Here is an 11,116-nt window from a genome sequence, read left to right as displayed (position 1 = left end):
CCCTGGAGGTCTTTAAAAGACATTATATGTGTAGAGCTTAGTGATACGGTTTAGTGGAGGACTGGTTAGTGTTAGGTCAGAGTTAAGACTCGGTGATCTTGGAAGACTCTTCCAACCTAGGTTATTCTGTGATTTGGTGTGCAAAAAGATTTTGGTTGCTGTAGAGGTGAGCAGCTTGTCAACTGGCTGCTCCGGTGCTGGGACATCGGAGCCAGTTGTGTGGAATTAGAGGTCAGGGAAGCCAGGTTGCTGGGATCCCCTGCTAAAGACGCAGGCATTGGCAATGCAGTTGGAAATGGAGCACCACCTTACAGCTTCCGGAGGCGTCTTCTGTCAGCTGTGAAGGAAAGGCATCCCTTCAAGGAAGAAATTGTATGTCTACCAGGCAAGTGGACCACTATGGAGAAAGGAATGGTATTTCTGCTTGGTCCTTTAGGGGAAGATGGCTGAAGGAGTTTGGTTTCTGGCTTAGATTCTTTAACACCCTTCAAGACAACACACCCTTCCCAGGTATGTATGTTTTTGATGCCAAATTAGGGGTGCACGCTATGAAGGTGGGTGTCATGCCAGCACTGTCACTTGATGATGGCAGTCAGCAGCACAGGGCTGCGTGTTTTTGTGTTTTCTTTTTTTTTTTTTTCTTTTTTTTTTTTTTTTTCAGTATGCAGAGGGTTCCAAAGCGCAGAGTCCTGCAGTCTTCCTTGCCCAGAGTTGGTGTCTACTGCTGCTGTCCAAGGAGAGCCTGAGACAGGAAGTTCACCATGAGATGAGAGCACCCAGTGGAGCAGTTCAGCAACAGGAATGAAAAGGTAAGGAAAAGCAGACCTTTTACCATCTGTTACAGGTATTAGCAATTAGCTGTGGGTCAAAACCCCCAGACAGTTGAACACATTCCTCCATCCAAGGCTATTAATGCAGAAATAGGCATATAACCTCTGGCTCAGGAAATTTTGACTGAGCAGACTGCATAACCCCTGGCCACATGTCAGGAAAGGGATTACTTGCTTTACCCACTGCTTTTCTACTTCTCTTATGCACTTGTGAAATGAATTCTTCCCCATTAGGCAGGCATGTGGCTTGGGCAACCTCTCTCTGCTCACCTGCACAGTTCACAGGTTCCCTAAGCAGAGGTTAACAAGTATACGTGGGAGATGACTTGCATTACTTCTTAATCCAGGCTTGTCCTGGAATTAACTGGGGCCTAGGCAACAAATGAAACAAACAAGAATTTGCAGCTTAAGAGCTTCCCTATCAGTGAATTCTCCTCCTCCTCCTCCCTCTCCCCCCGCACTCCCCACATTAATTAATTAATTAATTTATTTATTTATTTATTTATTCTTAAAGATTTGCAAAAGACATCATGGGAAGCAGCCAGTATAACTACCCTGTGTCCTTGGCAGGAGACACAGAGAGAAAAGCTGCACAATGTAACTCAAAGCTGCTTTCCCACACCTGGCCTTACTTTCAGTCATCTAGAATGAGCAAGTGCTAAATTTGACTGGCAAAGACAACTTTAAATCAGAGCCAGGAGTAGAAGATATGGGCAGATATCTGTCAGCTAGGAAAAATGCAACAACGAAAAAAGAGCCAGGAAGCTACCCTTGGTACTCAAGATGGCATCATAAATTTGCAACAAAACATCTTAGGCTGAGATGAGGAGAGCCAGAAGTTGCAGCCTGTGTGCTGAGTATTTATGCTTCTGGAGAGCACGGATCTTTTCTTCCTATTGAGCATCCCCTTGCTGCAATTTTTCCCCATGTCCTGCAGAGTGCAGAGTGGTGTTTTGGAATTGAGGATCTATTAGTCAGGAAAGAGGATAAAGTCTAAGCCTGCTTGAAATTCTCTTTGGTAACAGCGAGGAGGGCAGGCTGCTCTGAGTTATGAAGGTGGCCTTTTAAAAATGGAAATAAACAGACAGAGAAAGCAGATGACTTTAATGAAGAACTACTAGTGTCTTTTTTGCTCTCAGGTTCCATTAGCAAACAGAGACTGAAAAAGCAGTGCAGTTGTGTCAGGAACAACTAGTCACTCATATACACTCTGTTGCTTTCCTCAAACACATGTGCCTGCCTGTTGCTGCAGAGAAAGACTGAAATGTAAATGTCCATCTGCAGCACTCAGCCTAGCAACAGCCTCACTTTTAAGGCCATGAAAACCTTTGGGAAATTCCAGCTAAACTGAGAGGGTTTCTCTGGGGCATCAAATCCAGATGCCTGACTGCACCACCTTTCCTTTTGCCTGTGGGCTCCAGGGGAGTCCAGACATCCCCAAAGCTGCAGTTTTGAGGCACTGGATGCGTCTTGTGAAGTACTAAACACCATCTAGTGACCTTAAGAGTACCACTGCTCTAGACCAGAGATGAACTGCAGCAGGGACAGGTAAGACAGAGTAGGACAGCAAGCCTTGGACATGCAGCAGAGTGGTGGCAGAGGCACCAGCCACAGGACAGTGCTGCTCTTCATGATTTCTTGCATTGCAGTAATACTCAAGGAGACATGCCGGGTGAAAATGTAAACACACAAGCTTGGAATCAGGCAGAAGCACAGGGGAAAATCTGTCTGTGATTCATGATATCCGGCTGTGCCAGGCTGGAACAATCCCTTTTTGCCATTTCAGAACAAGCAGACTTATTCTTCAGTCTATGCCAAGCCATTGCCATCCTGCTCCCAGAAGGTGCTGGCACCACTCACCCCACCCTCACAGTATCCTTAGGTGTTATAAACAGGAGAGCAAAAGAAAACATAAAGGAAGGTTCTGGGGTGGGGTTTTTAATAAGTATCTTAGCATTTCAAGAAGTCTAGCACTGAGTTCAGCACAGTGCCAGTATGTACCAGGATCCTTTCTGCCATTGCTGACCAAGGCAGGCAGCTCTCAAGTTCTCCCGCTACCTCCCTTAATGCTGCAGCACAGAGCGTGTAGGGAAATAAAGCCCATCAATAGAAGGATGGGGAAAAGGGCAGCCTGGATCTTACTTGAGCAGCAATTCTCTCTTGGAAATGCAATGCCTGGCGATGGAGTTAATTCACACTCGGCAGCCAGACACAGGAGACTTGGAGACCTCTTGCTTCTGCATGGCCATGCATGCAGAGCTATGCTTGTCACAGATACTGGATGAGACAGATCCTATATTATTCTTACAGCTTTAGGGCAACTGGAGGGGGAAGGGAGTGAGAAAATCAAATCAAAGCCAGAAAAGGAACACAAACACAAATTTCCCAAATGTCTAGTACTTGATGGGGGCCAACAGTGACATTGTCTGTTCTGGGACCCACTGTCAATTATTTATTAGCAGCTTGAACATAGCAGAGTACCTGGGCAGGTTGTGACCAGGGGTCTTCTCTGTCTTTTTGTGTGTGTATGTGTGTGACTGAAGGTTTTGCAAAGCAGGGCAGAGAACAGTAGAGAGACTTTTGCTCCTGGAGTGACAGGTACCTTAGCAATTTGGCATATAGTGCAGTAAGAAAAAATTCCTCTCTCCATCCTGCAGTGACTGCTTATGAAGGCTTTGTCAGGTGTACCTTTTTGGCTGCTGGCAGGGAAAGCCATCCACCCCAACAGCAAGGTCCTCCCCTTCCAGCAAGTCACACCTCATGGATGGCATCACGCAGTGAATCGTGGGATGGGATGGGGCAAGGTGTTGCCTGGACCTTCCAGAAAGTCTCCTCTTAGCTGGGAACAGATGATACTTTGATCTTGGTGGCTGTAGACACTTCTATTTCTCTCCTTGCCTCTTGGGCCCTTCAAAGCCAGCCTCCATTCTAATTTCTAGCCTGATATCCATCCCATCAGCTACAGGGAGTAGTGATCTGGACCTCCATTGGTGGTACTCCGAGCAGTCTGGTGGCTTAACAGCCAATATAAAGAACTGATCATCCTACTGCTGTCATTCACTGTGCTTTTGTGTCCTTTTTAATCTCTTGAGTTTCTGACAATGATTGACATGTTTCTGTATGCTCACTGAACTCCTGATAGCTTCAGTGCTGCTTTCTATCACAAATCTTTTGGCCTTCTTTTGCTTTTTAAGGCTGCTGTTTTCATCAGTACTAGATGGCTGACAAACTCAACAGGAGCAATGAAAGGTTTTTTGCAGATCTGGAGCTGTCATTAAGACCTACAAAGAAGGTGTGCCCCATGCTCTTACAAAAATACCATTCCCTGTCTATCCCTTCCCCTTTCCGCCCCCTATCATACTTGTGGGTGAAATGTGAAGTATCTATGTATGGATCATTGATTTTAATGATCATTTCATTGTAGGAAGTGTGACAGAGGAAATACATTGTTATGACTATCTGCTGTTGGGTGGTCTGTTATATCCCTAATTTTCAGGCATTGTTTTCTTTCTTTTCTCTGCTTTACTAAGGAGAGAGGAGGAGTGTGCAACAGGAGGGCTGGGCTACACTGGTAGTCATGGGGCTAGGAATGGTGCAGTTAAGAATATGATGTCTCATTAGGAGGACAAGTGTTAGGACAGTGATCAGAAAGCTAGGTTTTAAGCTTTGATGATGGTAGTTTGATGAGATGAAATCTTTTCACAGTGCCAAGTTTAATCTTGAAAATGTGACTTTTTGATCTTATGCTTTGAACTTGTAACACAAAGCAGGGCTACACTCGAACGTGTCTACAGGTGGAGTTTCATTGAAAGGAAGTGGTGTCCAGCTTCCAACTGCCCAAGTCACTTAAAAAAGTACTCTAATTTGTCTGAGGAAATGTTTTCCTCTATTTAATGTAGTGTTGCTTGCTGCAAGTCATCATTATTAAGTGTCTTTTAAATTTCTGCTATTGCTGACTGCACATTGTACTGCTCTTTTGGTCACAGTTGCTTCCCTTTGTGGTCAAAGGAGAGATGTGAGTACTCGCAGGAAGACAGTTTCTTTCCAGCTACCTCACAAACACCTTAAAGTTGGTGGGTTGCCTGTGGGAGCTTGCTTTCTATTCGCTGAACTCAGAGGCAGCTCAAGCAGCAAGGCTTGACTCGATGCTGACGCTTGGATGCAGATTTAGTAAATCCTTGCATTTGAGGCTTCTAAGGTTTTCAAAGAAGCTCTAGTGATTGCATCAGGACAAAATGCATCGCAGAAAATGGATCTCAGTGCCTAAAAACTTTTTGAAAATGGTGTTTAGGTTCTTGTGTTTCTTTCCTCTATTTGAAAATACTGCTTAAAACATGCTTTAAAACAAAAGGCAAAATGTCTTATGTCCCTAAATAAAAAAAGATTTTATGTAAAACTAACATAAAAAGGTAGGCTTACAAGTGCTGCAGCATTAAATAGTTGCTAACATTAATAGTAGGTCTTTAATATCTGAAGCTTTAGCTTGGAGACATCCACTTCATCACAAAATGAATGTTGATACCATGCAGTGAGGTCAGAAAGCTCCACGTGAAACAATGATTGAATAGTATTTTTGATCAATTTCTACAAATCTATCAGAATTGAAATGAATTGGGAACCAAGGGACATCTTAATCGATGATTACTGAAAATGTTGGGATGGGCGGTAAACATCACGGTAGCTTTGAGAACCCATAAATTATCAAGACAGTGATATATCAGTGACTGAATGAATAATGTAGAGATCAACGTGGCTTATTTAAATTTAGCTTAACCTTTTCTTCCATGGGAGAGCAAGAGAAGAATAATTGACTCAATTAAACTTTAATCTTGGAAATGTTGATCAGTAGCTGGGTTTGCCATAAACCTGGTTTCCCTTTACCATATAGATGAGCCAAGACTTCTAAGCTTGATGTCTCCATAATGATATTGACTGTAATGTGCCCAGAAATTATGCAGAGTAGATATTTATGTGTAGCAAGATTCTCAGCTTACCCCAGGGATCAATTTTTGTGTTTCTATTTTCTCAAGCATTGTATATGTAAAATTGAGATGATTTTTTTTTTTTTTTCAATAAAGCACATGGACAATCCCCCAAAAAACTCAGAAGGAGATGTTGAAAGTAAGTATCTCTACATGGAAAGCATTTTGGATCAGCTCTTTACTGTACACAATGAAGGGAATAATGGATGACAACTTTAATTTAAAAAGCAATTAATGTAAATAATGTATATGTTGCAATTGACTGGAAGAAACAAATGTTTCATGAGGTTACCTGAATTGTCAAGAAGTGAGATTCTCTTGGGGCTAGCTGAGCTCTTCCTGAGCATTACAGTTCCTTCTTGTTATTTTGTACAGGTGTAAAACTGAAAAGAAAAAAAAAGTTCATAGGTTTGCATTTTTTTTCTCTTTTTTTTTTTTTTTTTTTTAATTTTTGATTTTTAAATGACAGAAACACAAACCCCATTGAGTGACTTAGAGGCCACCTTAAACCAGCAGGGCCAATTGGCCAAAGCTTTATGTGCTGTGACTGATATCCACAGCTGCACGTGGCATTGCCAACAGTGGCAATGAACAACAAATACCTTTTGGCTGAGAGAGGTTCTGCTGTGTTTGATCCTATTCTACTGACATAAGAGGGATAAAATACAACTCCTTTTTTTTTTTTTTTTTTTTTTTTTAAGCTACAGAAAAGCAAAATCTAGAAAAGATAGCTATGAAAGCCTTCCAAAAGCTTTAGGACCAAACCATAACAAAAAGATAAGAAGGCTATTTTGAGATGATAGATGAAGACTGGTGGGAAGTCACTTCATTGCACTGAGTTCTGGCTGAGGCAGTGGGAAAGGGGATTTCCTTAGTCACACAGGCTTGAAAAGAGAGAGGGGATTGCTATGAGATCTCTAGAGGAGCAAAGGGGCAGCTGAATATACAGCTGAATATATGCTTTAGGTTCATCCTGGGTAGCCTGTTCACAACCTTGTGTTGGTGATGACTAAGACTCTGAAGGATGGCTGACAAATTTTACATATCATTTTATAAACTAGGGGACTGAAACATGGCTCACCAAACACTTAAAGATGCTTGAGCAAAAAGTTCACATATGTTTCTGCTTAGGACTCTGTCTATATTTCCAAAATACCAGATGTGGGCACAGGCTTGTTGCCTGGAGAAGGAGGTGCATGGCAGCAAGCATTTCATGCACAGCTTTTGAAGCTGAGATGAAAACACTGGGCATGATAACACCCAGGGAACCAGTGGCAGGTCCCCATACACAGCCCAAACATGGCATATCGGTTATTCTTCATAGAACTCAAAACCTCACCTGAAAATGAATGACAATAATAATGCCACATCATTTGAGACAATGGGTGTATATCTTCTGAAGTCTTTATCAAACTCTTATAGTCCTAATCATCTAATCATTCTTCCAGCACAGAATAATAATTTTCTCTCCCTACTTGGGATCTTATTGCATTAACAAGACTTTAAGAGGTACAGCCTCCCCTTGAAGAGGCATATTTTATTGGCACCAGCAGCACAGGTAATGTAAATTATAGGACAGATAGATAAATGTATTTAGACTGGGGCAGAGGTGAACCTTTATGGCATTTCATATCATTCATCTCTGCTCTTGGCTGGAACTGCAAAGATGACCAGAAATTCACTCATGGAACAGAGAACCTTGGTCAGACATAATTAGGAAAATCTAAAGTGTCATTATTCTTAGACCTTCACCTTAATCACAAGGTCATCCCACCACCCTACAAATATTCTATTGAGTTTCAAAGGTGTTCAATAATTCTCTTCAAAGACAGAAAAAGGAAAAATACAGCAGGGGAAAGAGGAAAGCATGAGAGGGAGGAAAGCAGACCTAAGTGGAAATTTTAAACGAAACATTATTATGTAAGGCCAGTAACAGTTTTTCACTATAATTAAGATGGATTACTTTAATAATCCTTCAGGGCTTGATTCAAAACTGCATTACAAACCATTTATGTGGGGCTTTGGCACTCGCTGCCTCTGTGAGGAAATCACAGGTGTTTAAATAAGAAAAGGGAAATTCAGAGTTTTTATATTTCTTCAAGGAGCCTCCTCAGGTCTGGAGACATGCGCGGCTGCCTCAGATTTATGTGCTGAGGAGAGTGCCCCAGCTTTGATAGCACTCTTGGAAAGTAATTACCTTTTGCAGATTTTACACCTGAACATATATACAGGGCATAGCAATTTGACTAGGGAAAAAAAAAAAAAAAGCGAAACCTTTTGTGCACAGAAGAGCTGCTGTTTGGATTAATGAACTGCAGAACTAACTTTCTCCCCTCTGCAGATGTCAGATGTGCCTTAGAAATATATTCTTTCCCTTGCAGACACACAAGTATTGGAAAGACTGCTTCACAAGCAAAGCCAGGACTATATGGGAAAGCAGAAGGCAATGCTTCAGGATTCACAAGTACATCTTAATGTGAGAATGAGAAAAATGCTAAAAAATGCTAAAACATAGAAGGAAAGTGTAAGATTATAATATTTCAGTTTAAGGTTATAATCTTCTGCATTTTTGTCTTAGTCATTTGATTGAGCTCACAGGTATTCAAAAATATGCACACTTTTTTGTTGTTGTTGGTGGTGGTTTTTTTCTTCAGAGAACAGTAGGAAGGTCACACCACCTGTAAACTGGTGGGCTGAGTTAGCCATTGTGGTATAAATCTAATGTCCAAGTATTTGGCATCTTAATTATTTCTCAGTTGGAAGTCAAAAACCTCCCTAGTGAATATGTAGGCCTTGTGAAGGTACAAATGTCCATTTCCCAGGCATGGAAGCATTCAAGTTATTCCCATATTGAAGTCAGTGGGAGTTTTACTTCATATTGTTGTAGGCTAAGCACCTCTTGTGACAACTTCCCTGTTGGGGAAATCTGAGGAGAAAACCTTGTTCTGATAAGGCCGATGAGTGCCTCATTCATTGGTATGGGGCAGCAAAGACAGTCAGTAGGACCACCTGTTCTGGAGGGGCTTAGATCCTTAGGCTGGGATTTGGCAGAAGCTAAGGTACCCGCAACGTGGAGTAGTACCAAATAAAGCAGAACCACATGGGAAATCACAAACAACTCCAAAGCTAGCCCCAAGGGAACTGCTTCTGTCCCTTTTCCTAGCAAAGCTTAGGATGGAAGTCTGTCTGACCACAGATGCAAGAATATCTCTCTCTCTGTTTCCTTTTGCTCTTGCCATTTCTCAGCAGCATTGCATTACAAATATTTACTGTCCACCTTCATGGTTTGCTGTATCACTCGTTGGAGAGGTTGTGTGTGGGGAGGAGAGCTGAAGCATCATTTATCAAATTTGTCAGTCTTGAGCTTTCACAGGGTTCACTTGCTTTCTGTTCCTGGAATATTCACTGTTGAAGAGCACAGTGGAATCATCACTTATTAGGATCTGCCCAAGTCTGACAGAACAGCATTGATCTTTCTCGGACAGGTTTATTTATTGCTTTTGCCATTTACCAGACCACTCCTGTGGCTGGTTGGCCACAGCCTGTGCTGCAAAGATGAAGGCATATCATCTTCTGCAGATAAGCTGAGCCAAAGTAACTTCTAGATAGCACGTGGAAGAAGTGCTAATTAAGAAACTCCCAGATTATTATACTTAATACTGTGATACTTTTGTTGTTGTTGTTGTTGTTCCCACATAGCTGGTTGTTTATCTAGATTTTCTTTTTTTTCCTTTACCAGCACTGTCAGGCTGTCAGGTACAAAGGCAGTACCCAGCTACTACTGAGGTCAGTAAGATTTTGAAGGCCAAATACTTTTATGGAACTGATCATAAACTATATGGAAAAGGTATTATCCTCTTCATTACTCACTTTTGTGATGTATTTGATTCCTCAAAGCTATTGTGTCTATCATTTTATGTCTATGGCCAAGCACTCCAAAGCAGCTCCATGCCTTGTTTCATTGAAGTGTTTTCCCCCCACCCTGCTGAGGGGCAACATGTAGTTTCATCCTGTACACAGTAAGCTGTCACACAGGGTGGCTGTGTATATAGATAGGCTTTGGTGGGTTCAGTAGTTGTGGAAGAAAGAATGTTTAAGAACAGAGCAAGCTTATATGATACTTACATTGAATATTCTTTGATCATTTATAGATCAATGACTTTTGTAATGGTAATCTTCAATCATCTTTTTTTTTTTTTCTTTCTTTTTTTTTTTTTTTCTTTGTTTTTGGTCTCCCCTTGAACCCATTTAAACTGTTTGTGCCCTATGTTTCTTGTTTTGAGCTTTCCCCTCCTTCCAGTTTCATTTGAAGCTCCTTAATTCTTATACTAGAATATATATGCCTGCCTCTGATACACCTATTCAGCATCCATAAAAATGTACTAGAAGAATTTTTGAGCTGTGGAATTGAGCTGATCATCAGGATCAATAGCTCCTGATGGGCCTCTTCTCCCTGAATTTGTCTATTTTCTTTTTGAACCTATTTACATGCTCTAAAGATATCCTCACAACAAGTACTTACTGAGTGAGAAAGCTCTTCTGTTTGCTCTAAAAGTGCTGATTGTTTCCTTAGTTGTTTTGTGCTGGAAAATACCAAATACATTATTTCTATATCTGATTTCTTTGTACCACTTATGATTTTATGGACCTTATAGACCTCTACTGTGTTCTCCTCAGTCTTCTTATCCCAGACTGAAGAGTCCCAGATTATTAATTTTGCTTCCTGAAGAAGCTACTTTTTTGAGACACATGGTACACTCTCCAGTTGTACCTTTCTGAACTGTTACAGTTTTAAACCTGCATTTCAATTTAAAGTGGCCAAGGAAGTCCAAGAGAACATAAGGAATTTAGATACTCAGTTCAAAGGCACATCAGTCTTTGAAAAAATCAGTTCTTGATGATTTGGTGAATTGAATATGGATTCTGATGAATTTTCCTACTATGATTCAGCTATACCCCTGGCTAGTAGCAAGGGAAAGTTATCACTTCCTAGTTCTTCTGAGGCATCCATGGTTCATTTTCCACCAGATGAATATTCACATTACAAAATCAGTTTTTCAATTACAGAATTCTTCCAGATTCTCAGAGCCTCTTTAGGGAGAGAAACTCCAGTGTATATTCACTGCACCTTGGGGTGGCACATAAAATGTGAACTCATATTGTGCAATGTCCACAACTTGCTATTATTTTCCTCGAGGTCCCCAGACTACACCCCAGTGAGAGGAGATTGTGATTTACCCAATAAATTATCATGACAAATCTACAGCCTTATGAATAATACACAGGAAGGATGGGATGGGGATA

At 41.3% G+C, this 11,116-nt stretch overlaps 1 long non-coding RNA gene across 1 annotated transcript; it reads left to right on the top strand.

The window, feature by feature from the left end:
- The first annotated feature begins 434 nt into the window (after positions 1 to 434).
- On the top strand, positions 435 to 9,904 carry LOC311439322. The gene is made up of 6 exons (XR_014694654.1): positions 435 to 510; positions 662 to 809; positions 4,817 to 4,899; positions 5,909 to 5,951; positions 8,194 to 8,288; positions 9,552 to 9,904. It is a non-coding gene; the product is annotated as an uncharacterized lncRNA (long non-coding RNA).
- The last annotated feature ends 1,212 nt before the right edge of the window (positions 9,905 to 11,116 follow it).

This window comes from Aythya ferina, assembly GCF_964211825.1.
Source record: "Aythya ferina genome assembly, chromosome: 6".
In the NCBI taxonomy this organism is placed as follows: Eukaryota; Metazoa; Chordata; class Aves; order Anseriformes; family Anatidae; genus Aythya; species Aythya ferina.
The sequence above is the reverse complement of the archived record's forward strand: the minus strand, read 5'-3'. Positions and strand labels throughout refer to the sequence as shown.